This window comes from Pinus tabuliformis, chromosome 2_2 (assembly GCF_031772625.1).
Source record: "Pinus tabuliformis cultivar Carrire ecotype Pingquan chromosome 2_2, CPIR1, whole genome shotgun sequence".
Taxonomy (NCBI): domain Eukaryota; kingdom Viridiplantae; phylum Streptophyta; class Pinopsida; order Pinales; family Pinaceae; genus Pinus; species Pinus tabuliformis.
In genome coordinates this window covers 153,700,446-153,703,029 of record NC_142300.1, presented here as the reverse complement: position 1 = coordinate 153,703,029, position 2,584 = coordinate 153,700,446, and the positions used below count along the sequence as shown (strand labels likewise).

Sequence of the window (2,584 nt, the reverse complement as noted above, 5' to 3'; positions counted from 1 at the left end):
CTAAGAAAACCCGTGAAAACCACAAAAAAACCCCTTGAAAAGCAAAAAAAAAAACTACAATTTAGATTTAATTTTTTTTTTTTTTTTGTAATTTCATTGTATACCTCCAATATTAACATGTTTATTATAAATATTTTCTATGGTAAATTTTATTTTTAATTATTTTATATTTTAAAGATTTTTTTTTTTTTTTTTTAGGATTTTAGTGAAAAAAAAAAGTGATTTTTTGTTATTAAAAATACATTTTAAATTTTTAACAAATTTGATGAGAAATATGCCCAAAAAAATTTCAAAACATAAAGCAATTAAACTATAGAACTTCAATAAATAAATAAATTAGGAACTTTCAATTGATATAGTGAATATGGTTGCTCATGGTGAATTTCTATTAAATCAAATAAGAAATTTTATTTCATTTTTTTTTTTTTAATTTAAATAAATTTTATTAACCCCTGATCTATATGTATATATATAACACTTAACATAACTATTTATAACATTTTATAGTTGTAAAGTATAGCATAACTATAACTATTATATATACAACATAAATAGATATATAATTATATAATATAACATAGTATGTAACATAACTATATAATTAGATATTATAGCATAGTTATAGTTATGGTGGTTTTATGTTTTTGGAGGTTGAGAAGAAGGTACAGAGGGTACAATGGGAGAGAGGAGGAGCTGAGGAGTTGGAACTCAGGATGCTGAGCCCAAAGGTTTTCTTTGATATGTAGATCAACGGTGGCCCAATCAGCAGAATAGTGATGGAGCTCAATGTGAATGTGGTATCAAAGATGGTCGAGAACTCCCGTGATTTATGTACTGGTGAGAACTGCCGCTCAGGAAAGCCCCTGCACTTCAAGGGTTCGTGTTCCATCGCGTGATCACAGGGTTCATGTGCCAGGGTGGTGACTTCACAAGGGGCAAAGGTACCAGTGGGGAGTTGATTTACAGCAAGAAGTTTGCCGATGAGAACTTTGTAAAGAAGCACACGGGTCCTGGCATCCTCGCCATGGCCAATGTCGTCTCTAACACTAATGGCTCCCAGTTCTTCATCTATACCACATAGAACTCATGGCTGAATGGCAAGCATGTCATTATTAATCAAGATGTAGAGGGCTTGGAGGTCATGCACAAGAATGAGAAGGTTGGATCTGGATCTGGCAGAACCACAAAGAATGAAGCATTGGCGAAAAGAGGAGGGGGATTCAGACACAAGCTTGGGCGAAGTCAAGGCAAAAAAGGCCGTGGGGATAGTCACGGGGGATGCCGAGGATTGCGAAGAGATGAAGAAGGGAAGTTCCCTCGAGCAAATATATTCGTGACAAAACCCGACCGCCTAGTAAAAGACAAAACAATCCATTCCCTAGAGCAAATTTATCTCTTCTTGTTGGCCATTGAGGAGAACCAAATCGTGGGTGATGGAAATGGCCATGTCAAGCTAGGTGATAAGTACAGAAAAAAGGAGGCCATGGTAAGACACGGAGCCATTAATTTGGCCAAGTTATCGGTTATTCTCGGGAGGAGGGGTTATTGGGGTAACTAGAAACCCCACATTGAAATTGACAAGAAATGTGGCTCTCGAATAGTCAGACGGATGCCCGCCCCCAAAGGTGACTGGATTGTGGATGCTCGAATGCCTTTGGAGAATCTATAGTCTACTAGAATCAAAGACGTGTTCACCTGATCGCGAAGGATGACCAAAATTGTCAAAGCTAACAAGATGCAAGAGGAGTACCAACAGACTACTGAGCATTATGGATAAATTGAAGCTACATGATCATGCATGACCCAGAGGGCCACAAAACCCCCTTCCCTGGTAATTTCTAAACGCTTCCAAATTTTTATTAAAACCCCATCGGGGAAATCTACCTTGATTTGGGTCCATGCAACAGACTGTGTTATGAACCTGAAGAATATCATTGCACAATAAATTGGCTACCTAGTTGGACTACAACATCTATTATATGAGGGAAAAACTCTACAGGATCTCATATCCATATTGGACTACAACATTATGTTAGAATCTACTATAACACTCAATCTAAGGCTGTAAGGTGGTGCAGTGACTTTCAGCCCTATAAAACAAACAGCAGGAGGCAATGGGACAAGCACAGGAACAAAAAACAACACAGATCCACAACAGAAGCACAAAAATGGAGGAATATCATTCAAGAACATCTTACAAGGGGAAAAAAACTCCTACAGCAGTCCCAATGCAAGCTGGAACAGAACACAGTCCATACATAGTGGAGTAGTTGAACTATACACCAAAACTAAATATAGATATACCAGAAACAGACAAGGAATGTAATAATTATGAATCAAAAGCCATCCTTTGTTGTTTCAATGGTTTTTGGCCAAAACCTTTTGAACTTTTCCATTGGATATTCACAAAATGGACTCTACATTGTGAGATCCACATCTGTTCTAAGGGGTTTTTCATTGTCAAACTCCAGTCAATAGAGTTAAGAGACATAGTGATACCTGAGGTACCATGGTTTTGGGGATCTTCAGGCCTTTTCATCACACAATGGTTCCCAAAATTCGATGCCAATACTATGGTTGTTTC

General features: G+C 37.2%; 1 pseudogene; it reads left to right on the top strand.

Moving 5' to 3' along the window:
- Positions 1-713: 713 nt before the first annotated feature.
- On the top strand, positions 714-1,558 carry LOC149191883 (peptidyl-prolyl cis-trans isomerase 2-like; annotated as a pseudogene).
- Positions 1,559-2,584: the final 1,026 nt, after the last annotated feature.